Raw genomic sequence first — 26,083 nt, 5'->3', positions numbered from 1 at the left:
TTCTGATTAGGCCCCTGCCATGCCAAGGCTTCTGCATGTGCTGGATTTGAAACCTGTGACACTTCCATGGAATAGTATGGGACACATCCAGAAAGTAAAACCTATGTACAACCATTTACAAAGGCCATGGCCTGCAGATGCAAACTAATGGGGGCCTGAAACCTTCAATACATGTTTTCTATGGTCCCTGTTACAGTAGGACCAGATTCCTAAGACCTTTAAATTATATCATACCACAATGAAGAGCAAATAATAAATGTAACTGTGAAAATATGTACACTGTTGGAATATAAAATTTGAATACAATAAAACCATAAGCATCACTTAAAGTCTATTATATTGCCAGTAAGTTATGTCTTTTGCAATGAAAAAACCCCAAGCAGTTATAAAATGCTAGGTTTGCAGCAGGCAAGCAGTGTTTTTTCATTAGGCATTGGTACTTCTAGTCACCACCTCCCTGACAGAGTGTTTGCTCAAGCCATAATGTCTAATAATGCCTCCTCCTATGGTGGGAACTCTGATCTGACTGTCCATCACAGTAAGGTTACAGATTACATAGTAAACTATAAACAGTTTACAGTGGGATAGTTTGCAAATGCTCTGCCAGAAACAGAAGGCATGCACGTGCCTCCGTTTCCTCTGAGGGGCAGTTACACAGAATACCAAGAATAAAAAGTTTAACAACGAACAAAAAGATAGAGTGTTCACACTGAACGTCTCAAAATATTTCAGTGAAGCATTAGAGCAGCTTTTAGTTCTGCTGGCAATGGCTGAATCCTCCTAGCAGCTGTATTTGTAGGTGCTGCTGACAGAACTCATGTTTGGTAACAGATTAATTGGTAGGCTGCTGACTTAGTTAACAGCACACATGGGTCCTTGTTTTAGAGAAGGTTGTAAAGTTCAGGAGCAGATATTTTCTGGGTATGGTTGAATAATGTGGGCAGAGGTAGCAGGGATTTCCTGACTGAGTTATACCCAGATTCTTCCCTCAACTTTCCAGAGGAACCGCTTATAAGGAGAAAAGCTATACCCATACCCATACTCTTCATGACCTGGGACTATCAAGTTCCCATTGTACAATACCCCCTTCTCTGCTACTGATACCGCTAATTCACTTCTCAGGGAATCCAGAAAGGCAGTAGCTAACAACACCTTGGAAATCCTTACGGCAAAAAGTGCAGCACAAATGAAAATGACTTCTCTCACTTTTAAACATCTGCACCCAGTTTACAGACCAAGCTAAATTCTGCTGTAGGTTACAGCCTTGCACTGGATTACGGTGCAAGGCCCCGGTGGGAGCTGCAGATTATAGGGGACCATTTACCCCTGCTGCCTGAGATGAGACCAAGTAACCACTGTAGCAAAATCCAGCTACCACGGCAATGGAATAGCACAGAACAGGCATTCCCATCATTTACCGCTTGATACAAACTGGGAAGAAAGCATGCATTACCACCAAGTAAATCAAACGAGAAGTTTTCAAGAGTGAATCCTTTAGAAAAGGCTTCTTTGCTTAAAAAACAGAGGGAAAAAAAAGTTGAAGCCATGGCAGAGGTTGGATTCTGCAGCTTAGTGATAAAGCAAATAAATCTTTAAGGGAAAATAAGTGCCTTAATGTGTTCAGAAAGAAAATTCTTTTGGAGGAGAAAACTGGCAATTGTTTTCTAAGAAAATTTCTAAGTTGTTTTGAAAAAATAAGAGCTACTACATGCAATGATAATGTTAAAAGAAAAACAGAGCAACATCAAAGACAGATTAAGCACATTTACTTTCCTTTCACATAAATGCACACACACCCCCATACACACTCTCCCTTCATGACTAGCATTTACTGCAAGTAATTTCAAGAAATCTGTAAAAATTTCCTCCTTCCTAAAAACCTTGTGTCTCAAACGCGGGAATATTAAGGAACTCTAGTGGGTTGTGCCAAGCACCTCTGCAGAAATAGCTGCAGCTGTGTAAGATATTACTACCACTCAGCTGTTCGGTGCCTGTTCTTGCCACACCTACGTATACATCAATCATATATAGGTCATTTGAGAATTCCTCATATGCTTCAGCGCACAGCCAGCCAGGGCAGCTTAATCTGTTTCTGCAACGGCTGTCTGACTATGATCTTGGTGAACAGTATCTGAACCCTCTCATTCAGCTCGAGGTCACCATGATGGGTAACACCCGAGCTTTTGCATCACCCATTCTGGCTCTCTATTTCAGGGCTTTTTTTTCCCAAGGACATGAAGTTATTTAGAGGCTCCTCTCAGAGTGCAGAAATTCAAGTAATTTTCTATATTGCTTGCTCACAACCCTGATTCAGCTGTAAATAGATTCACAGCTGAAAGTTCATGCATACCATTTTTTAAGCTGCACTAAAGCTAGAGGGATGTAGACTGACATGAGCTGATGTTAAAAATCCCAAAGTACTGCACTGTTATTCAGATATTTTTCTGTAGCAGAAAATACAGTGGGTTCTGTGGGAAATTTTGGAAGACAGATGTTAACCCTAGTTAGTCCAACAAAATGAACTCTCCAGGTGTCTGAAATTGGAAACATTTTCCAGTTGAAAATAGTGTTGCAGAAACAGGTGCTTACCTGCTAAAGGGAGAAGAGAACAGGAGTGAATAGCAAATAGGGAAGACTCTGCAGCAGGTTTCCGATAGTCACATGAAAATTCTTGGCAGCACGTTTCCGATAGTCACATGAAAATTCTTGACAGGCAATACAATTTGGTTGAAAAAGTCAATTGCCTTGCAATAAAGGTAGCTCTGCAACAAAAGATGAACAAAAAGTAGTATTGCAAGTATTGCTATTCTAGGAGTTGTTTCTCGAGAGTGCACTAGTAAGCCCATATATGACAGACACAGAAGTACAAGTAGTACAATAATCAGTCGTGTTCCACCTCATCACTGACAATTTAATGCTGCTTCTTGCACTTTTCCCTTTTCTGTTTTACTTTCTTCAGGGGGAGCAACTCACTGACACCAGCGTGAAGAGCTATGCTTATCACTAAAGAGGATAAGAGAGTTTCCATGAGCACACACAGTGCAAGTAGTTCTGTGTTCCAGGACTAAAGAGGTGACAGAAAAAGGTCTGAAACAGGCTGCGCAATCTGCAGTGATCACCTTTGGAGAGCAGCTGTCTTATGAGGCCTAGAAAGGTCTTAAATGCATCATTTAGAAATATTGGAAATTCTTTCTTTAGGGCTTCAAATGATGGTCATAATATCACTGCCTGTCCTGAGCTGGTCTTGAAGTGCCTCTGAGATGACTATTAACAAAATAAACCACTCCAGAGCGGATATCTTAGTACAGCACAGGATTTATAATTATGTGACTTACAATATAAACATCTTCATAATACAAAGATTTTTTTTTTAATCACTGGTCAATAAATATAAAACACTATTATGAAAAAAACCCATACAGAGACACACAGCAGTATCCACATACATCTGCATCCACATTCTGAGTGCAATTCTTCATGCCTTGCACTTTGCATAGTCATTAGCACCAACTTTAACACATTGCTAAATCTGATTAGGAATATATAGATGTCCTTTTTGGCTCAGTTTATCCTGCATACAAACCACTCTTGCTTTTGTTTTGTGGCATTTCATATCCACTTTGCCAGGATGTAAATAACTGCATGTGTTTACAAATACATACTTTAAGGTTAATCTTTCCTGCATTTAAGAGAACTAAGAAACCCCCTTACATTCCCACCTTTTTTCTGCTCTATGGGTGTGAGCTTCATTCTGTTACCACTTATTTTACTCAAAATCAGAGGTGTTAGTTTAAATAACAGTGTTGTGCGAAGTCAGTGCATTTTGACTGCAATGCGTTAAGGAGCACACACACAAGCAGCTCAGCAGACAGCCTGCAGAATAGGAGAAATTATCTGCAGCTTGTAGGCTACAGCCATGAACTGGTATTTTAAATACCTAGGGGCAAGGCAGGGAAAGCAACCTTTTCAGCGACACGTGTGCATCTGGGAGATGACACATGAACAAGTTTGAAGTGCAGGATGTATAGCAAAAAGACAAGATATGAGCATAGTACACTGGATACGAACATGCTATACCAACAAAAACTCCCGTGGACACCGCTATATGTTGCACTAGTATACGAAAAACCGCTCTAAGCAAAGCAAGCTGTCACACTAGAGCTTTCTTGATATAGCTGGGTTTATATTAAGAGCGTCTGCCAAAACTGCTAGAGTGGTCAGGACATTGAGGTCTTCCAAAAGCTATGACCAATTGATCTCAGCTGGAAGTGGATACTGTCAAAGTACGTATCTAAAATAATAGGCCTTGCCATGAATTTTGGCTTTTTCCCCCCTCCCTGCTTAACAGGCAAGTTGAAGAAGATTCTTAATCTTCTAGTTTAAAGTATATGAGAAATCCCACTGATTTTAGACAGATATTATGGACAGACAGAAAGGGTAATAATAGCTATTTGGTTCTCAAAATAGTAGATGCTTATGGGAACGAAAGCAGTGTTTTGCTTGGAGATCCTGCTTTGACATTTCTATGCTAGCAGATTAAAAATATCCTCCATTTTGCCTATAACCTGTGATAATTTGATTAGCTGGGGTAGTAAACCAACATCACACTATTCTTCAGGATTTGAGGGGGTTATTTCAGAATAAAACTCCACTGCCTTTTTTATTTAAGTCAACCCAACTTTGACGATCAAAGCTCAGCTATTCCGTCAATGCATTCATGAAGTATAAATAATTTTTTTTTAAACTTGTGAATTACATTTATCTTGCTTTCATCTAGTGGCCTGTATATCTTAAACTATTTATAGGTTCAGGGGAAAGGGAAGAAGAGAATGCCTGAAAAAAAACCAACCCATGATGCTGTTGTACACAAGTTCCAGGAGACTGTAATTAAGCATATTGTTCACACCAGCTGAGCAATCAGTATGTTATTTTGGCAGGTAAAGCAAATCAAGAATTCATATAGCATTTTGTTATCAAGTATTGATACCATGCCTTAAACCAGGCATCTCCCACAGGCAGAATTTCAGAACTACTTACCCATCCCTCCACTGTGCTATAGGGAAAGCAGCAATACAAGTCTCTGAGGAGAATCACTGTGAAAGACCCAAAATACTTTTGGAGACATAACTGTCACATTGTACTTTTAGAGACCTCCTGACCAGCATGGAAAGGAACACGACTCCAGAGGTTTTTGGACTCCAAAGCTGCCACAAATCCAGATTCAGCTCAAACTGCTCTGAGCTGCAGGGCAGTGTGAGTTCCAGGTATATTCTGCATGTGAGCCAGAGGAGGAAAAGGTGTAGCATGGCTGGTGATGCTGCTTGAAAAAACAGCTATTTTGGAATTTGTTAAAATCTAAAATGCTACTTCTGGCAGAGAGGCTAGATGCCCAAATGCTAGAGAATATTCAAAAATATAGGGTAAAACACAGGATCATGCATCACAGGTGCATTATAAATAATACATTAATATAACTGCCCTCCTTTTCTAAGTGACCGTACTTTAAAATTAACTTATTTGTGAGTGTGGGTGAAATTCATTTCTCATACAGCATGAACTTGCTCAGCGAAGGGAATGTCAGTTCCTCCTCAGGACTGACAACGAGAGCTGCTGTAAATCAGTATTTCAGTGGAGCTGACAGTTGCCCCACTTACACCTACTGCTCAGCCAGCTACGGCCTGAGAAACCAGTCACACGGACTCTAATTTCAGGTATTACTGCGTGTGTCTTTCAATTCAGCTGTAAAGCGGCCGGCAAGTGAGCTCTATCATTTCAGTGACTGCAGTCTACAAAGGTGCAAGCCAAGAATCAACACACTGGGTGGAAATGGTGATTGCAATTAAACTACAATCAGCCCGGCAGGCTGACGTGATCAAGGTCAGTCATGTACAAACCCACAGCAGCACCATTACGGACCTTTTTCTATTAGAAGATTTTGATTTGGGGCTGCAATGACCAGGAAGAATATCAATGGCTGGAAATTGCAAAGGCTTGGTCACTAGTTTGAGAGTTTTGCAAGCTCAGGTCAATCAACCAGAAGTGTAGAAAAGAGTGCATGGGAAGAATGAAGTCGATATAAAAAGTACCATCTGTACTCTTGGCTTTATTCCTTGAGTTACGTACATATACATTTTCTTCGGGCTAGCTGAGCCTTATTTCAGTCTTTGAAGCAAGTGGCCTTTTGTGCTCCTGGCCTTCCCCTCCCCAGCCATTTAACAAGCCAGTCTGCAACTGGTCCCACCAAGCAAAACCATGGGGTTCAGCCTATGCTATAACTGGCTTCCCAAGCACCTTGGTTCACTCTTCTTTCAGACCTGTGAAACATTTGCAGCTATAAAGTATTTTTTCTTTTTTTTTGCCAGAGATAAAAAGATGGTAGTATGTCTTCTGGGCTTTATTTCCCTGATCTTTCTCCTTTAAAAAAATATTTCACTTCAATGGAATTAAAGCTCATACCATAAATTCAAATTATAACTAAAGGATGAATTCTGGCTACAGAAATGGATAGGAAAGCCCCTGTTGACTTTCCCTGGGGCAACATTGTACCTCAGACAAATAATAAGATTGTTTTTAATGCTGACTTCTCATAGCTGAATTTTTTTTTTTGCTGACAGTCTGTTTCTGTTGCATGTATTGCTGAGTTTCTTTTCTGCTGCAATAGTGACACTTAATCTGCTTTTATATCTCTGAGGACATAAACTTAAGAAGATAGAACCCTAAAGGCGATAATTTCTCCTGAAAATCCTTGATGTTATTCTTAAAAGAAGTCAGTTGAAAAAGTTGTAGAAAGCTCTGCATTAAGCAGTGTCAAATTTAACTCCATGGAGACAAAGAAATAGCTAGTACATACCAAAAACAAAAATGAAACTTCAAGGGGCCAATTACAGGATTAAACTAGTCTAAAAGAACCAAAAGATCTCCCATCTCAGATTATGACTTTCTCCACACTCAAAACTCCAGTAATTCATATTTAAAACCTCCCTCATTCTTCCTTTCCCATAGACCGAATCTTAAATGAAAGGACTAACTGATTGCACGGACAAGTGGTACAAAGATTACTGCAAGCGTGCTTCCACAGATATTGGTGGCGATGCTCCATTTTGCAGAGAGCACCTTGTGAACTGGACTTCACAGCACCCCAAGTTTAATTTGTATTCAGCTGAGTGAAAACCTCTCACAAGCAAAGCTTGCAAATGTAACTGCATCACTGCCAGTGTTTTTACACAGACAAGCAGGCTGTGAATTTAATCATGCAGGTAGAACAATAACACATTTTTCAAGGGCTGACTACCACTTAACAAAACAGACAAAAAATCCCAACGGCAGTGCTCCTCAAATTCATAACTGTCTTTATAGACTGAGATTTTTAAATCTTTCTGCACTACCCTGGCTCTGCTTTAATGAAAATTAAAGAAAAATATTCAACAATTTCAGCAGGAAAAGACTGGAAAATCCTATTCATAACATCCATCATTTTAAGCTAAATTCATATTTGATATATTAGTGCCCTGGTTTTACAGGCTGCCCATTTACAAGCCTCACATGAAAGTCAACATCCCACAGCGGTCTCAATAAAACATTAAAGCTTCAGGTAACTCAGGGAGAAGAGTTCTTGGATGGGTGAATGCAGCATAACTAAACACTAAAAGTTCCCTTTGAACTTTCCACAGGCTCTTTCAGGATGAAACAGAAAAGTCTCTCTGCTTCCGTTAAAGCGCTCAAACTCATTAATTTTTGAAGCAGCATTTGAAGGGTTTTACTGGAAAAGGATGCAGTGAGTGTAAACGAGGGCATTTTGGAAGAATTTCATTTGAGCCTTTGCTCGCACAGTCACTTCAGGCAATCTCATGGACAGGGACTGTCAACTGCTTTACCCCTGTATTTGAACACCAAGCAAATCCAGGGAGGATTTTTTTGCACAGCAACCTGGCACTATCTCTGTGGCAAAATTTCTCAGAAAAAAGAAGAAAAAAAAAAGAGGCATTCCCCTTTGCTTTTCACTAAAATGCCAACATTTCTTACTGGCCTCCTTCCTCATTCCCAAGACCTGCAAGAGGTGGAAAAGCAAAAAGGGAACATTTCAATTTGTCTTCCTATTTATAAGCGATCCCTGCACCACGGGGAGGTCCTGCCCACAGCCATCCTCACCCTGGCCCCTCTCCAAGCCCAGTGCTCAGCCTCTGTCTGCAGAGGTGCCAGACCACATTTAAAGTAGCTGCTTCTGAAGCCTACGTGAAAAACATCCGCCACGAACGGTAGCTTCCTATTAAGAACAGCAGCAACCCTCTATGGAGAGATTAAGAGACTGATGGATCCTGCACAACTGAGACTCATAACCAGCTTAGAGAAACAAATCACACCCTTCTCAGCCGATCCATCGCTCCTGGCAAGGCCAGCAATAAGCAAGCTTTGGAAGAAGCAACAGGAGAGGGAGAGACAGGTATCTGACAGCAAAGCGGAGCCAGAAGTGACTTCTAACACAGCAAGAATTTCAAGTCTGCATGGCAAAAAGGAATGACAAGGTCACAACCCACAAACCCCCTTGACAATTTCATCTGTCTCTTTTCACAAATCTGTAGACTTTGCTAGACATGCTCTAAGAACCGTCAACATTAACATGGACTTCTCCGCTCAAACCACCAAGCTTCTGGCTCAGCACGTTTCAGGCATACACCAGAGCAAAAGCCACTCACATTTCTCTATTTTTAGAGCAGAGCTGGGGTTACTTATGGCCACAGCAGGGATAACCAAGCCTAACGATGCCAGCATTGGCACCAGATTAGAGACATATGCAGGACCTGTAGCGGAGTTTTACAAGAGATGCTCACAAAGCCCTGGCTGCAAAAGAAAATTTTGTTTGGGTGGCATGCATTGGGCAAAAGGAATGTGAAACACCATAATTCCCCATTTCCAGGATCACTATGACTGCAAGGGGGGAGGGGGGAGGGGGAAGGAGAAAAAAAAAAAAAAAAAAAAAAAGAGAGCGCAATCCTTAGATGGGTAGTACTCTACTGTCATTACAGTCATGCAGCCTGAAAGCAGAAGTAATTGCATTTAATAATGTGAGGGAAACGGGGGGAAAAAAAAAAAGAAAAGAACAGTAAGAAGGCAGTACATCCTAAGCTCATTACAGATGGTTTCCAAGTCTGCAAAGAGAAATTTGAGAAATGATGACACTACTACCCCTTCTGCCCCTTTCCCTGCCCTACCAAAGCGCAGTTGGCAGAGGGAATGCGTTATACTCTGGTTCTGCACAAAATCCAGTGGTGTCAGCTCTGCTGCCGAGGAAGGTGAGGTTCTGGTGAAGGTGCCAGATGCAATACTGAGATATTTTCTGCTCTACCAGCCTTGCAGATTTTGAAGAAAGGTAGCAAATAGCTGCAGGCAGCGACTTCTTATATTTCCTCTGACATTTCTACTACAATTTCAGATTCAGCTTCTGACTACACACGAGCCAGCAGCTGCTTAGTCAAAAGCTTCCTGAGGAAACCCCGTAACATGAGAATACAGCTCCACAGCCTGCATCTGCTGCCATTCTCAAAGCAGGTACTGCTGCCTGAACGCCTTGAGAATAAAAGGAGAAAAGGACATAAAAGAAGTTTTTGATGCCTCTCTAATGAGGATGATATACCAGGAGAGCAGAGGATAAGCTGCTGTTGGGAGGAGACAGGCCAGGTCTCTAATCTCGCAGTTGCCAAAGTTTGGGGAGATGGGAATGCTGGGCTTGGACTCACACAGAACTCCGCAAGTTCGTGGCTCCATTGATCCTCCATCACCGAAACCAAGCAGAAGCTAGATAAACTGTGAAGCAATGTCAGGACTCGGTGTGCTGGAGGCAGTATGTAGGGAAGGGTTTTGTGGGAAATAAACTGACTTCAAAAAAAGAAGAGGTAAATAGAAGTAGCAGCAATCACACAACTATCACAAAAAGCCCCTGCATTCAACTCGGCTATCTCTTTGTGCTCCTGCCATCAATAATTTAAAGTCCTACAGTGCAAATACTACAGATGTAAAAACTGTCATCCCATTATCTCTCTCTGAACAGTTATGAAAGACACCTTAAGCCTCTAAACAATATTCAATTTTTCAGTAATGACTCAAGTGCAGAGCTATTCTTGGAGATTAACACCTGCCTGAATGGTCCTTCAGGCTCAGGAAGGGACACTTGCCAGTGACTAATCTCTGGAAAATCTCTATGATCATTAGTAATACCAGGAGATGAAAACCAAAAATAGCAGTGTGCTGGATTTTTTTGTATTGGGTACACAAAATATTTTTCTATTGATGATTGATGTCAACAGATACTAGATCAGGTCTCAGGTTGTTATAAGACCACCCTGAAGAGCCTGCAGCTCCAGGAGAGGAGAGGTGGACTCCACGCACCTTGCGCTGGGGCAACCCCTCAGACACCTATTGAGTGCCTAACTGAGATTTCAAGGAAGGTATCTAAAGCCATTCACAAAAGCACACTTCACCCTAGGTATTTCTGCTGAGTTTCAAGTATTTGTTACCTTGAAATCCACGTTTGCCTATTTTCCACATTTCCACAGCAACTGATACAAAATACATATTCTTCTCAAATAAAAGGAGGGCATCTTCCCCATGCCCCTGGAGCTGGGACTGTCAGAAACTGTACAGCGCCAGGTAGCAGATGGAGGCCCTGAGCTAACGAAGCATTTAAGCACATCCTTAACTAATTTTAAGCACAGAAGTAGTTCCACTGTAGCTCTAATTGGCCATTCCCCTTTGCTTCTAGGTAACCTTTTAATGTTCCAAAACTGATGGTGCTGCATTCAGAGGCATGGGATTCGATCCAGAAAAAGCACACATACTGAAATTATATTTGGCTCCCAAATTCTGGGGAAATCTGGGGTGGAGAGAAGGAAGAAACGAGAGAAGAAGGAAGAGGATATCAAGGGGGTTTGAGCCGTTAAAGGCTCTGCCTCTGGGTATAGTTTATTCTGACCAGGCTATTTACTAGCATTAATCTTCAGTGGTTTATGCTCACGATGCAAGTCATTTGGCTGTCTGCGCTGGGTTGGAGAGACGGCAACCTGTCAATGGCAGAGCAGCTGCGCAAGTCCAAGTGGACAGATGGCGAGGATGCAGCTCGACTCTTTCCTCCCTATATTTCCCTCCTATCCTTTTCTTTCCTTTCCCCACCCGATTCTTTTGTCAGGGGGAGGGCGAGCTACTTGGACCTGAATGTACTTGAAGAGCAAATTAAATTCGCCTTCTAATTACTTCCTGAGTCTCTGTACTAGCAATCTGTCCTCACCCCAGACAGATGGCAACTGCTGCTGCACAGCTGGTCTGGCACCGGCAAAGCTGGCGGATGAACGGCAGGCAGGTGTGATGCTGGTTTGGCTCATCAGCTGCAAAGAAATCAAGGAAGAAAACCCAGCCTATCGGCTGAAAAGAGTGTGATTTGGAAGCTGTTCCAGCAGGATGGCTGGCAGTTTAATCACAGAAAAGTCTAGTATATACTTGTCCATTGAGACTTAGATCATGCCAGTTGACACTGGGCATTTATTGGAGGACTGAAGGAGGCTGTAGCATCCTCACTGGCACTGGCTTTAGTTACTTCTCACTCCAAGGAGTTCTCACTAGACATCTTATTTTTTATTAACTTAGAATGTGTATACATATTTAAGTGTGTATATATATATATATGCATTTTAAGTGTCTATTTCCATGTACTTATGTAAAGTCTAATACAATGGTTCTGCTAATAAGCTACTTAAGTACAATCATGATCAAGTAACTGCAACAGCAGCAATATCACTAAGTGTCTCCCTTCAGTCATTCTACAGCCAGAATATGATGTCACTTCATCAACTGTCATGGCACTGCTTTGTCCCAACCTGCCACTGTTGTGAGCATACAAACATGCCTCAAGACCATCTTGAGGGCTAAACTGGTATCAGCTGAACTGAAACGAAACACCCTTACTACAAAAAGAAGGGGGGGGGGGGGGGGAGGAACACTGATTCATCAGTAAAAAAAAAACAATCAAACCAAACCTAAAACTTCTTCCCCATTCTCCTCCACTTGGTAAAAGCAATGACTTACCCTGGACTACCCAACTGGTCCCCAATTTGGCTAAGTTCTACACAACTTCGAACTTTTAAAAATAAGATCCTTTTCATTCTGAGTGGTGGTGTCTTCCCCATTTTAATTTGCCAGGTTGTGCTGAGAGACTTTCATTGTCATGTCTTCATTCCTACCGCAATTTCCATGACTGTTGACATATTCACACATGAATGGATGGATGAGTTTGTTTCCAGCAAAGGAAGAGTTACCACCTGCTGAGAGACCACAGGCAGCCTGCTACCTGCACAGTGCTCTGTGAGCTTTGGGAGCATGTACCAAGACACACGGACAAAAAAAACACTCATAAATGAAAGCCCCAAGTGTTAGCCTCTCACCAGGCAGAGGAGAGGAAAAGTGCTGCTAGAAAAAGAATACTGGGCAATTTAAAGGTGAACATTTTGCAAACTAACATATTATCCAGGCTCACTGGAACACTCCAGTTCTGCCAGAACATGACTGCTGCACTAGTGTTAAATGGATTTATTTAAACCAGCCTAAGCCCCTGCTTACTGTCACTGTGCAAACAGATCCCTTAGCAGATGCAAGTGGGAGGGTTAAAGCAGTGCCCAGGTCCAAGGATCCCTCCTGCCCAGGGCAGAGGAGGAGCAGCCACACCAGCACTAACACAGCCATCCCCGTGCAAGCAGCTCCCATCCGCAGTTTAACCTGAGCTTTCCGATTTTGCCTGAAGTGGGTTAGGGAGTGCTCAGTCTATTCTGCTAAGTAGACACGCAAGACTCTGGCAGGGGCAGTATCAAACAGCTGTGGCAAAGGGTGCCTCTCCATATTTTAACCAGCAAAAGCAGTTTGTGAAGCAGATGGCAGTGCAGCATCTTTGCCGTGCCTTATCTGACTCATCCAACAAAAGCCTCAGTGCATCTTCCTGCTGGTGCAAGAACGCAAACCTACAGACCTTTTTAATGCTATGTCCACAACCCTTTTGTAAGCGGGTAACAACCCTATGCAAGCAGGAGTCGTCATTTAAAACCTGAACAAAACTGCTACTTCAAGAAAAGATTGGAGTTGGAGAATTTTCAAGCTTCCATGAAAGCAAAGGAAACACTGCAGGTCTAGGATCACGGGTAGTTGAAGGGCAACACGATTTGGATTTCAGATCCAGCAGCACAACCAACCAGAAGATTTTGCTACATGTGAAACCAAAGTTTGGGATATCTTATTAAAACTCTGCATAACAATAGCAAAAGTTAGGTCATAACCAAAGAGAAGGAAGAATCTGGATATTAAGACACACTGTAGGGCTTATCAAAACTGTGCCGGTGGACAATACTGGCTAGTAAGTGCTTTGACAATGAATTTACCTGGAATCTTTTTTGTCACTGTTCTGCACTACGCAGAGACACAAGCATCTCTATAGCATTTATAACGAAGAGGGGGAGAGAGAGGCTTTTGCCAGGGCCACAGTATTTACAGTGGAGCATCAGTTATTCCACGTACGCAACAAAAGAAAGAAAAAATACACTAAGAAAAACTGAATTGGAAGGAGCCCGAAGAGCAATGACCAGCTTTGGTAGTGCTCACCTTCACTGAGCAAGAAACAGGAACATACAATGGGGAGGAACCACAAGCTGACGCATGTGGCTGGGTGGGTGACTCTGAACCTACGCTCAGCTGGCGTCTCTAACCTTTACCAAAAGTTATCGCTCAATCGCTGCTGAATTAGCGGTGAGAGCACTGCTGCTGCACTCGTTCACAGCAGGTCGGAGAACAATGCTGGAAAGCTGCCAAGGGTTCAGACGCAAAGAGAACAAAGAGGGGGAAACCCCCCAAAACACAAACCCCAAACCTGAAAGCTACTCAAGAGACTGCACAAGCCTAAGCATAGTTTCTCAAGACTCTTTATTCAGGGAAAACTCTCTCTGAGCTTCAAGGACAATCGCACCTCAATAAAAATTAACTGCAAGTTGGACAATTTTTTTCCACCAAGTTTTATCAAGCAGGCTCCTAAGCATCTACAAAATAGCATAGAAGTAGTTGTATTTAAGTATTTTGAACTATTATTTGTTGGGCTTTTTTGCATTATTCTCCAACTACGGAGCCTCAACCATAGATTTACAGACCAAAATCTGACTGAGGTAGGTGCTGTGGGAAGGCAGCACAAAAAAGATAATTAAGCATAAGCAAAACCAGCAGCATATGTTCTCTAAGGATATGTTCTAGGCACAATCATTCATGGGTAACTAAAGAGTAGCAAAAGCATTTCCACATAATCTCATAGCAGCATGCTAGACGACTCAAAAAATTCCTCCCTATTTCCCTTCATTTTCAAACAATGAGGGAGAAAAAGGCTTTTACAAGACGCCACAAAAGGCTGGCAGACTCCATTTGTTTCACACAGAGTTGGTATCCGACTCTGAATACTGAAGACCTCACTGAGACTACTACAACACAACAGTCCGCCAGGAAAGACGGTCTGGGTCACTGCTGCTCCATTCCCCACGCAGAGTCAACACAGCTTTTTTTACTCCTCAGCACTGTATTTAAAGGTAATTAAAAAATTACTTCCCTGCCTCAAAATTAATTCTGAAGCCTCAGAAAAAGTTGAAAGTCTACTATTAATATTATATGACTGCTATAAAAAAAACCCTCTTTTTTTTTTTCTTCCGCCTGTTTACCTTACAGATACACCAGGAATGTCTCCATTTTGCTGAAATATTTGTGGGATGATGTTTGGTAGCTCTCATCCGCTAATTAAAGGGCAGGAGAAGAAAGATACTCTAAAAGGTTAGTTTCCGATATGATAGTGATGCTCAAGGAAGTGAAAAAAAAATACACGAACAAAAATAGCTCCCTAAAAGTGAAAACCGAAATCAAACACAAGGGAAAACACTCCCTCCCCCACAGCCCCCCAAGTACATTTTCTTCAGTGATGGAGCAGCCTGCAGGTAGGCCTTCAAAAGCTGAAATAATCTGCTGCCTTTCTAAGGCGGTGGGATTTGACCAGAAGGCTACAGGTTTTGCTAAAGAAAAAAAAATAAATGCAAGAGTCCCTCTTGCCTTGCCTGACTTACTACAGTCATGGAGACTCACAGGCTCAGCTGGATCCCACTTTCTATAAAAAAAAAAAAATCAAACAGAAATAAAGAAGGGCATAAGTGCATTTGGCTTCCTTTCATAGAAATTTTCAAGTCTTGAAAACTTGGGTCAGTCCCCCTTACATACATTCATTCCTCGTTTTTACCAAATTTGACTTCCACCTTGGGAAAGAGCTGAGAAAAAGGAGAGAGCCAGAGGCTGGAAGAGAACACTGAATCGCCTGGAAAATGAGAGATTAACACAGATGCCTTTGTGTTCACGGAAAACATACAATGAAACACGACAGCGGAGAGCACTGCCAGGGAGCCACGAGAGCACAGCAAATAAGATGCTGCAGCAGTCAGCCAGCAAACGCACCAGAGACGGGGATTTTCGATTCGGTAAAAAGCTCTGCTTGTTTCTATTTGAATGTAAGTATCCTCTGTGGAGCCAGAGGACTCTCCAGGGTTGGTATCCCCCGTAAGAGTAAGGCTCTTCCCCCAAGAAGGCATCAGCCAGACTGCCTTTTTAAAATAAACAGCTGGAACATCGCCCTAAGCGCCAAATACAAAGGGGGTTTGGTGGCTGAACCAGAATTAACTGAAATGAGGACCAGATTTCTGGTCTCTGGCAAGGGTGGTGGGTTGACTCGGTGAGTTTTCAAACTGCGTTAGCTTCAGGGTGACTTCACGAGGCCCAGGTTTCCCTGGGAGGGAGGAGAGAGAACTGGAAGGTCGTTTCCCTTCTGTCCTCGCTCCCTGCTGCCACCGTCCCCCGTTGCACAACCTTGCTGGGACAAGGCACGAGGTCACAGCTGCGTCAAGGTGTGCTGTGCCAAACATCCATCTTCCACTTAGGAAGCTACACCGTGTTTCACCTAGGTGTACTGAGGTACAGCGGGGCTGGCGAGTCTGCATCGTCCCCTTAAGTTATTCCATGCATAGAGGCTGCAGTAAATATTTCCCTTATATTTCTTCAAGCTTGCAGTATTTGTTCTTCCACTTAGCAGAAACTAAAAGCCCCCAACACAACCTAGTATCCTAATTCACATGGTCTTATCATTTAGGCTGTTGCACAGTTCCATTCAGTAAAATCAGCAACAGATAAACATAACCCCAGAGAGTAATAGGTTTACTGTAGTAATTTATAGTTCTTAAATAGAAGAAACCAAAATTGGAGGGGGTGGGGAAGAGGGAGGGATGAGAAATAGGACAGCACACAAGACTTGGCTGTCAGTGCTGCAGGCATCAGCTACAGCACGAGATAGCAGTGTTTGCATGGAAAAGCTCCAAGGAAGAGGGCACACAGTGCTGCTTATAGACAGGATTCATACCTAAAAACTCAATGCAAAATTAATCGATACCTTTAGCTACTCTAAACGCATGGGCATTACTTGACTTCTCCGCACTTGTTCCCATAAAACCTGCACTTAGATTTCTTACCCAAGCGCTCTCCCAGAATTCATCCAACTCCGTAACACGACGGTGTAAGCCCCTGCTCGTCACCCCCCGCCCCGGGAGCTACAAAGCAAGCCGTCAGCTCCGAGGTTTGTTTGCAACAGCACCGGACTCGCCATTCCCAGACACCTGCCACCACCCAAGCACCTCAATCCACTTGACCTCCTCTCAGTAAGCAAAAAACATAGTAAATTAAGAACTAAACTCAGTGTTGGTCTGAGAGGGACCTGCACCACTAGCATACTAAAGGTTTTGTACTTTGTTTCCAAGGTAGGAATATAGGGGCTTTGCTGTAGAGTCAGCAAAACAACAAGGTGTTCTTGAAACCTAAGCAAAGCGAGTCTCTCTTAAATGACTTCAAACATCCCCCATGACTTTGGACACCCTGACCAAGGGCACTATCTTTCAGCTTTATACCAGCACACCATGCTGTGCTCCTCAGAGGTCAGAACCGTCTTCAAATTCCACTAAATCCACTGTTATTTCCTGTTCTTTATCAGCTTAATAAATCTGCTCCATTACTGTCTCATTTGTAGAGGCAGGCAGAAGACTGTGCAACACGGCAGATGCAGGAGTTTAAAAAAAAAAAGGGGGGGGGGGGGGTGACACGACACCTAAGCAAATGGCTTTTATTTGCTTACATCTGGGATGTCTGAATGCATCCACAGAGCTGCTGGGGCCAGCCAAAGCAGCAGCAAAGGTTTCCTAAGCTTTCCATGCCCCTCCAGGAGGAGTTCTCCTAATCACTGCGGTCATCCCAAATCACAGCACGCCTCTAGTCTTTATACGGGATCATGCAGTGGTAGAGAGTTGGGTTGGGTCATACCCAAAGATCAAACCACAGGGGATCCTGCCCCAAGTTACATAAATACTGCTCAGTAGGACTCGTAGATAAAAAGCCATTCTGAGCTCTTCAGGGCTCTACCAGATATATGTCACCAGGCTTTGGAAAGCTCAGGTTGAAAGAGTAGGAATCCCAATAGATATGTCAGCTGTTTCATTGGTCTTCACAACTAGGTAGCATTCCCCACATTCCCTGTAAGAGCATGAAGCATTCAAGGGTCTGCCCTCGCAGCATAAAGCCGCATCCATCCTTCCTAGCACCCGCTGGTGATGGGATCACCGCACACAAGCCGTCCGGGGTCTGCCTGGACATGCCTTCTCCCGGATCAAAAGAACGGCAAGCCCCATACACTTTTTCCACCAGCTGTGTCAGTACAAGGCAGGCATCATCTAGGCACCAGATGTATCTTTCCAAGAGTCATATTCCGTTTAATACCCCAAACAAGGTTACACGGGGACACGCTGCAAAACCTGCAGAGTGGTGACTGCTGTTTTAAGAGCGGCGGGTCAGCCTTCATGCTCGGTCTGTTAAACATCGTGTGTCTGCCTGTGTATCTATGTATGTCTGTGTACGGATAAGCTCCTGTATGGAAAACCAAAGGAAAAAGAAGGAATGCTTAGAAAAGAGCTTAGTTCAGTTAACTGCCCTGTGACATCCCCAAGCTCTGCCTCTGAACCTCTGCGGCCGACAAAATCACACTCCAGGCGTAGTCTTCAAACGGTACAGAGTGCTCCACATCCAGCAGTTTGCGCTCAGCAATGCAGTGATTTGTAATTTTGGTGTGCTTTTATCATTCTTCTTGCCATCACAGATTCTAGGGCCAGCATGGAACCTTTCGAGTTTGACCATTTGTGGGGAAAGCAGAACATCCTTCTTTACAGGATTACGTGATAATAGAATATCTTCATTTTTAGTAGTCATTTTCTTCTCCTGTTGTTTAACACTGAACAGAGCGGCTGTTGAAAGAAGGCGAGAAAACAAGACAGACAAAAGGAGGGGCACATTTTGCCTAAGCATTCATCAGCCCATGTGCTTGAATGAGAGGAAAAGCGAGGCAAAGAAGAAAGAGCTTCACATTTTTGCCTAAGCACAGAGATGACAGATAGGCTTTAAAAACTTAAATTTTTACAGCTTCCAACAAGCACAAGGCCTGTTTTTGCAGCAGTAGTGCTGAGTTTTAAATTGTTTTCCCTAAGCTGAAGATTTGCTTTCTAGGGTATCTAAACGCTTCTAAAGTGACAACTGAGAGTCTGGAGAGGTCTGAGTACAGATCAGTTACGAAGAATCTCCCTCATTTAGACATAAAAAGAAAGTGTCCATGTGCAGGGCAGGGACTGCACTTTGCTTTGTGTTTGTACTCTGCCTAGCACAGGGTGGTCTTAGTTCCTCAACCCAAGGGTTTAAAGGCAGGGGAAAAAAAAAAAAAAAAAAAAAAATCAGATCACCAATAAACAATAGCTACTAAGGCAGATTAAGTGAGAGACTGGAACTATTTTTTAAATAAGCCTGACAAAGGCTACCAGAATTAGCATTTACAGGACTCTCCATATGCTACAAAATAATTATGAGGGCCGGGATTAAAATGTGAATGATCAAGAAACCTTCATGGGAATTCAAGACAGACCTCGATGTGCTCAGGGGGCGATAATAGCTCTGCAATTCAGTTGCATCTCTCATTAAACATTGTTAAAAACTCCATGAAAGGGAAATTAAGTTAACTGAATATAAATCAGCTAATAAATATTCTTTTGGATACCCCTTTCCCAGCAAAAGAGTAAAAAAGGGATGATGCCAGTAGTGTATTATCAATGTTAAAAACCTGAGCCTAAAAACAACAAAAGAAAGAGGAATTTACTGTACATGAGTATGCTAAGCATAAACCTTGCATCTTATTCCTGACTGGGACCATTCTCAAATTAGATCTTCTGGCACACTTTGAGAAATCCTCAATGACTGTAACAGGGTAGACACAGCGCTGTAGATGGGGAAAAATTTATTTTCTAACCTGCATTAATATTTTCTGTCCTGTCTGTATAACCGCAGACAATTCTGGTAGTCATACAAACACATACTTAAGCCTGAGTATCTCCAGGAAATTGTTTAATAATGATAAATGAACAAAAGTCATGCAGAATAAAATTGAAAAGTGACCCATGCTGGATTATACATTACAGAATTAATTTGGGAATCATGCTGTAATGCCAAATTTGATCCATGCAAACAAATCTCACAAGTTTGGGCCAACATCTGGCTTCTTATCTGAATTTTCCAAGCTGCTTCTCAGTTACAAAACTGGCTTGTGTATTTCATGAGAACAAGCTCTCTCTCAAATTTTCCAATACTTTCTATCTTCAGGGATGCCAGAATTACCACAAGAATGTCTTTTTCCTGGCACTTTGAATTGGACTGATTCAGACCTCACTGACAGAATACACTATAGGATAATTTATACCAGGAGTGATGCTTTATTTAGGAGAAGAGGTTTTGTTATGCCAAGCCAACCCAATCATCTGTTAAGTCTGATAACTTGCTGACAGCGGCCTTTGCCCCTCCAGAGCAAAAATTAAAATAAAAAAAAACACCAAATAACAAACCAAACAAAGACTCCACCACAAAACACAGCAAAACAAACAAGCAAAACCATGCCCACAAAGTCATGGTAACCACCAGTGGAGCAGTCAGGAGTGAATCAAGACTCTCTGTATGTAATCCTTAGTGCCCATACTTTGAAAAGGAATCGATACTATAAAGCCAAGTCATACCTATGAACTAATGCAGACAACAGCGAGTGTTCCTCCTACAGGGACAGCTGGATGTGAAATTAATTTATTCATTGGAATCAATGAAAATCACCGAATTCAAACAGTTCAACTGGTATTTCTCTGGATCAGGATGTAAGTAGCTAATCAAAGGAAAAGAAGTGGCCCTCCATTCTTCCTGGAGAGAACCTTAACACAATATTTTACAGAAAGAAAAATGAATATAGTGGTGAAAAGAAAACCAGCAGTACTGGCTTACAGAGGGGCTGGACGAGCACATCCAAGCTGGGTTAATGCACTTTCTGGACGAATGCTTAACTTCTCTCAGCTTTCTGATTTCCTTTGCAATCAAGACAACAAAATTTCAGTTTCTTTTCTTCCGATGTTCCACTTCAAATGGACAATGCAGGAAGTAAAAACCTGGTACCAAGTCAATAGATGAGGAATTTCGGGACCCAAGTCACACGTAATTAGAGCAGAGTCATCCTTAAGCCAGCGCTGTAAATGCTTGTCAGTGTTTTTCCTGCCTGCCCTCCAATAAACCATTCATGCTGAAGACAGTCAAACTGTCTCTGATTTTTAAAGCAGGCAGTATGAATCACAATAAAACTATTCCTTCCTATCTATCCAACAACATGCCACCTTGAAGCACTTCTAACTCCACCTGTCCTGCAGTAAGAGCATATCTAATTTATATAAACTCTGGTTTATTCTGGGATACAAGCAGAAATTCAGTGGAGGAAAGATTATATGTTAAGACATCAAACCACCCGGGAGAGGTACTATACCATACTATCTCCATCATACTATCAGTGGTCTCTTTAATCAGACTTTTCATGAAGTGACCCACCTCGTATCTGAAGCGAGGAACAGAACAGTATCACTAGTATACAGTAACACCATAACACCAATTAAGTTCAAAATTGCAACCTCTCTATATTCTTGGAACCACATTCTAAAAAATACCTTAATCCCAAAGAAACTGATTAAATCCAAACATTAGCAAACATGAGATCTTGGACTGAAAAACTGCCAGAGCTGATCCAAAGCAGCAGTCTCTCCCCCGACTGCGGTGCGTTTTGTATCACGGCCCTCAGCCCTTCTAATCTGTTTGTGCATCGCCTACAACTTCAGCAGAGCAGCGCGCCCCTTTGAAGTTGCTCTTCGCATTTCGGCAAGTACACAACGTTGTGTCTATTACAGGACTCTGCAAAGGAAGAGGTAACTACTGTCCAAGAATATCAATTTTTCTTCTGCCGATAATGGCTGGAACTTGAAGCAGGAAAACACCCCAAGCCTGCTGCTTTCTAGCTTTTCCTCAAGAGGAAACTTCAACATGGGTCCAAGGACACAAACTAACAGAATCAGTGTAAACCAAGCAGTATTTCTAGCCCAGCCTGCTGTGCTCACCACCGGAAAGCGTCTTCCCTCCTCCCAGCCGCCCTTGCCGCGTGATCAGAAAGGCATCCGAGATGCTATAGCATTTGCTTTTACAGAATAACTGCATACATGTCAGCTGCCAGCAAGATAAGCGTTCGTGTATTTCCCGGATCACAGGCTAAAGACGGAGTAAGATCTATTAATCCAGGCAGTCCATCTCCCTCCCTACAGGCATCTCATCCAAGCCAGCAGAGAATGACTCTGACCCTTCCAGCAGACCACACGGGGAGCTGAGAAGCTGACTCCCAGCAGAAGAGTTGGCATGCTCACTCTAGAGCCTTGTTTCCAAAACCCTCCACCCTAATCCCCAGGCACAGTTCAGCCAGGGGAGATGCGACCCGGAGCTGCCAGCCTCGCAGAACGTTCTCCAGGGCTCTCCAGGAGCTTTACAAAACCCCAACCGACAACACCACCAGCATTTTTCATGGAAGATTTAAGTAGCTTCATTCCACCAAGAACCTTTTCTTGATGTTCAAGTTACCTTCTCTTTTGCAGCCCGTTAAGTCTAGTTGCACCCTCTTGCAATGGTTAAGCGATTATCTCTTGAGTACCCACACCTGAAAGTGTTGCCATCTTTGCTTCTTTGATAATGTATCTATGTTAAGCATTTTTAATCATTCCTCAGAAATCAGTCCCTTTGACCTCCTAATCAGCTCTTTCCCTTCCCTCTCAAGCCTTCAAAGGGCAGGTGTCCTATATTTAAGCCAGGGAGCCAGATGCATCCACACGGCACACGTAAAGCCTGTTATTCTTCCATTCGTAACCGGGGTATCACGGACAACTGAGCTGCCTTGTATTACTGCGTCACTGCAGCAGCCATGTCTGACCACAGGCCCTTGATTTGCTTCAGCCCCGTGACTTTGCGTGTGCTCTTTCACACCCAAAACACAGGCTAACTTAGCATTCATTTTCTTTTCCTGTTTCCATCCCTCAGTCTCCTCAGATCGTTCTGCACCGTTGGTCTGTCTGCAGAAGGACAGTTCATTGCCAGTAACTGCAGACACCCAAGTTTTACACGAGAAAAGGTAAAACGCACCGAGCTTTTCTGATGCCTTTCATGTTCTTTCCTCGGTTGTCATCATCCTGTCTTCTACATCACACTGCCACTAGGCATAAATACATTTTCTTCTTATACGGGAGATGGATGCATCACCAAGTTTCCCCAAAAGAGCAGCTGCTTTGTCTGCTCGCACAAGCGGCGTAAAGGGTACCTCCCTGGTGACACCCAATATCTTTCAGATCACAACTGCGCCCCGAACCACTCGTCAGCCTCCCAAGCAGATTGAATTTCAGCCTGAGCGACACAAAGGAGTATATTGTGGCTAGCTGATGGGCAGGAAGGGATTTGGGGTTTACAGTTCCTGTGAGTCTTCCAGCAGTCACAGGGTGATGTGACAGAAAGTAAATGTAAACATCTTTCAAGTGAAAATAGCTCGGAATAAAACTGATGTCTCTTTTTTCTTTTTTTCCTGCACCTGTCTTTGTTTCAGATCCAGGATTGTTACAAGAAACAATCCTCAACTCAATTGTCCGAGCAAGGGAACGCCCGGCATCGTTATGTGGCGTTTTCCAAGTTAGCTGGCAGGTTTCGTTTAGCATTCTGCACCGGTCCTACAGTTTGGCTCGCCTGGAAATTTTAAATGCAAATGTATTTGTGGGGTGGCACGAGAGAACAATATCAGAATTTTACCACACCACAGCTCCTCGTTTGGGTCCATTCGACTCCCTTTTCCTCCCTCCCACACACATGGATTTTGCAGCTACTTAAAAAAAAAAAAAGGCTTAAACATGAAAATCTTTACCTATTATTTTTGCTATTGAAAGACTTCCCCTGGCCCTTCTGCTTAAACAGACCTAAACTACAGTTTAAATAATGCTTTAAAAATCACCTACGACTCCAACTCGAGATGTGGAGCAGGCAAGCAATTTCTTTAATAGCAGGGAATAACAGCACTTAATTCAAATCATACCTATACAATATTTTCCATCTTCCAAGGGTTAGATATGCACCAGCTAATTAATCACTGCTTTCTCCACACCCCAAACTCACCAGTGTTATCCTAAGAAACCAAGGGGAAAGCAAACGCCACTGTGAGGACGTGCTTCTGGACAAGCATTTGTCATTTTCTTCTCTTATTTGTGCTCAGTGTCAAGAAGTCCCAGGCCACAGGTGTAGGCAGATAATTACCAGCTCTCGTAATTCAACAGTTCCTTGAGAGGCTCTGGCCAGGGCTATCGGAGAGGCAAATTCTTCACTGACTTTAATATGGCATTTATCTAGCGGTGATGTTGAAACACTTCAAACACTGTTAAACGATCAGAACCAGGCCTAATCGTTTCCTTTCTGGTGCAAGGATGCTCTTGGCCATGCGTGGGACCAACCACTTGCGTACATCTAGGTGCAACCTGAACACAGCTCAGCAGTTTGCAGTGAGCTACATGAGATCAGAATACATTCTAGAAATTACAGTCCCGCTATTGTGCGGCAAAACCACTCTGATTTTCCCTCTAAAGAACAGCCTTCTGGTTTGCATTTCTGGTTTATTATCAAATACACATGCAAGAGTGCTACTTCAAAAGAAAATAAAGAAGTAGGCCAGAAGGTCAGTGGGTATGAATGGTCAGAGCCTCCAGCTCTGGACCAGTCTACCTTGTTGCAGTTAATAACAAAAGAGTTAAATATTGTAATGGATGAAACGGGAAATACTATTTTTAGCCATTACCTATTATTTTAGTTCAAAGATTAAGTCCCACTTGCAGTTCTACTACTGTTCTTGCATTTTATCATGTGTATTTATACAGCTGTTCATTAATCCTGCTGGCTTTTATGTTAAAAAAAAAATAATTAAAGTAATTTTACTGGCTTGCTTTGTTGTGGTTACATTTTACAACTATAATTCTGTCAAAATTAAAAGGAAATGCCTCCAGAATGAAAATGGGGGGAGGTATGACTGTAACCCAAGGATCAGATTTTTTTAAGTGCTCAGGGCTTGATTTTCTTAAGTGTTGAAGACTCAGAACTTGGCTTACACAGATAACATTTCCCTCAAGGTTGCCCCAAAGAACTCTGGGTACAAAAGTCTGAGAACTGAAAAGAAAGACCCGCCAATACAGCAATTTACTCTGGAGCCTAAACACAAGCCTGTTCAAAATCTGGCTCTGTCTTGGGTGATGAGTACTTTTGGAAATTCCTCTTATACTGTCTGCTTTGCAGTGTCTTTTTTACTGTGTATCCACTGGGAACGTGTCTTAATTCCATATTGCTTCCAGAGTCTTCCCCTAATTAGATTAATAATGAGAACAAGAAAGATGAGGCATTAAGTCATTCAATCAATGGTGTATATTTTAAATATGAAATCCCTGTCAATACACGTTTCATAATAAGTCACATATTAATAGCCTACCACAGAGAAACTAGAGTTATACGCAGTATTCATCTGACTCCCAGAACTAAGTTTTCGACACACTACGCTTTGGCTACAGGGGAAACTTACGAACAAAGAACAGTTCTGCGAGGCAGCACCACACCTCCACATCCAACTATACACTAGATGCCAAGCGGGTCCATTATTCTATAGCCAGCCCGTATCGAACTATTTCTTTTACTCAAATTGTAAGCAAGCTGCCTAATCATCACCTAATAACCTTCTTTTTCCTAAAAGCTAATAGGTGCGCGAGACAGATGAAAAAAAAGCATTTATTTTAAATGAAGCATCAAAATTTAGTTTTAGACCTATCTTTCCATTATTAATCAACACGCCGGTAAACGCAAAAACTGATTGTTTCCCGTACTTTAAAATGAAACACTTGAAAGTACGCTGGCTGGAAACGATGAACGTTGTGAACACTAAATCATTTCCTCGATCCTTTTTCTAAGGCTGTCTCTCTCGTTGCTTTTACGCTATCAAAACACTGGCACACGTCCAACTTAAGGTATTCTTGAAGAAAACGAAGACGCCGGACCCTTCCCAACGATCGCTTACGAGCCGCCAAAATTTACAGCGGCTGCGCGCACGCAAAAATTGTAACGGACAAGCCCATCTTCTGCAAAAGCTATCAGAGATGATGCACTTCAGGGCAGCAACATGCGAGATCATTCTGCAAAAAATCATCTTACTCATGCACACGGATCTTACTTGCGTGAATAAGGCTTACAGCAGTCAACCCACAGGAATCGCATTTAGAGTCAACTCCAGTTACCTGAGATAGCTATTTCAGACTGTAAAGAAGAAAAAAAAGGAGACGAGTGTCTGCACAAACACTAATTGAATATTCCCGTAGTGTGCAAAAACCGCAAGCCCCGGCTCTAGAATGAACAGAAATCCACCCGGACGGGCTACGAGGGGTATTTTATCGCACTTCACGGGCACGAACAAAGCCGGGAGCCCCCCCCGAGAGCGCGGGGACCGTGCGGCTGCCGGCTCACCCACCTCCCCGCCACCCCCCGGCCCTTGGCG

The 26,083-nt window shown here is 42.7% G+C and overlaps 1 protein-coding gene across 3 annotated transcripts in view; it reads right to left on the bottom strand.

Annotated features, from left to right (window-relative positions):
* PRR5 (proline rich 5) overlaps nucleotides 1-25,834 on the bottom strand; it is a 93,875-nt gene extending 68,041 nt beyond the window's left edge. For 2 of the 3 annotated variants that reach the window (XM_049822594.1, XM_049822596.1), the window contains exons 1-2: nucleotides 25,763-25,834; nucleotides 2,590-2,762 (exon numbers count right to left, since the gene is read on the bottom strand). The gene's annotated coding sequence lies outside the window, so the exon portion shown is untranslated. The remainder of the gene's footprint in view (nucleotides 1-2,589; nucleotides 2,763-25,762) is intronic. The other variant, XM_049822598.1, reaches the window with a different exon arrangement.
* Between the last annotated feature and the right edge of the window lie 249 nt (nucleotides 25,835-26,083).

Source organism: Accipiter gentilis, chromosome 18 (assembly GCF_929443795.1).
Source record: "Accipiter gentilis chromosome 18, bAccGen1.1, whole genome shotgun sequence".
Taxonomy (NCBI): domain Eukaryota; kingdom Metazoa; phylum Chordata; class Aves; order Accipitriformes; family Accipitridae; genus Astur; species Astur gentilis.
The sequence above is the reverse complement of the archived record's forward strand: the minus strand, read 5'-3'. Positions and strand labels throughout refer to the sequence as shown.